The sequence below is a fragment of the Trypanosoma equiperdum genome (assembly GCF_001457755.1).
Source record: "Trypanosoma equiperdum strain OVI genome assembly, contig: ctg_1899, whole genome shotgun sequence".
Classification (NCBI taxonomy): Eukaryota; Euglenozoa; class Kinetoplastea; order Trypanosomatida; family Trypanosomatidae; genus Trypanosoma; species Trypanosoma equiperdum.
In genome coordinates this window covers 2053-3166 of record NW_027123947.1, presented here as the reverse complement: position 1 = coordinate 3166, position 1114 = coordinate 2053, and positions in this window count along the sequence as shown.

Here is a 1114-nt window from a genome sequence, read left to right as displayed (position 1 = left end):
ATTGCAAATGGGATGGAAAAGAGTGCAAAGATGCCAGTATTCCTGTAAATAAGAAGTTTTCTCTGACTGTTGCTTCCATTGTGCTTTTCGTAGCAATATAAGCATTTAAAGGATTTTTGTTCAATTTCATGAAACCTTATGAAAACTCCTATTTTATGAGATTTTACTATATTTTAACACTTTTTCATGAAAATGTGAAGATTTATAAATTTTTGAGAATATGAAAAATACGTAGTTTTGTTATGATCGTGGCCTATAGGAGCAAGGCACTATAATAATATGGAATGAAAAATGAGTGCTATTCTAATTTGGTCTATTTTGTTTACTTGTTTATTTTATGGATATTGAGAGTATTTAAGGGTTATAGCTATAGTAATGGTAACAGTAGTTGAGGGCATTATAACAATAGGGGCAATATTATAGGAATGGATGTTTTAAAGACCTAAGTAATAGGGAAAATAAAACACTTAGGGGAGTTATAAGAGTTCAATGAGTGAAAGTGGGTAAGTGGGACAGTAAGTGAGTGAGGAGAATAGAGGTAAAGGGAGAAGGAATACGCGCAACTTCAAGCACAAACATGATGATTGGTATTATTATATGCAATGAGATGAGGGAAAGAGAGAATCCAGTGCAGAGGCCAAAGAAGTCGAGATGATATTTGCAGTGATAAAAACAGAAGATTAAAACTAAAGAAATAGAAATATAGAATAGAACAAGAGAGTACGTGAAATTATAGCAGAAAGAGAAAAATGACACTAGAGGAGATTATTTGCGGTAAATAACTCAAGAATGTATAAATGTAACGCCGGAAATGGTTGACACTGCGGTTTTTAATGTAATGGCGAAACCAAATGTTTAGTAGTAAGTTCGCGAAAGGATGTTGGTTCATAGAAAAGATTTGTGCTTTCAGTTTATCAGAAAGCTTCATGGCAAGATAGGGATAAATTTGTAGATGGAAAGCGAAGGTTGACCAGAAACTGTGAACGGATGCAGATCTGAAGTTTATACCAACAAATCACACGAAGATGACCAACGAAAACATTTGGGCACGGCCGGTAGCACCTTTGGTCTGCAGCACTTGAGACAAGCGTATTCAGCTGTTTTTTTCCTTCTA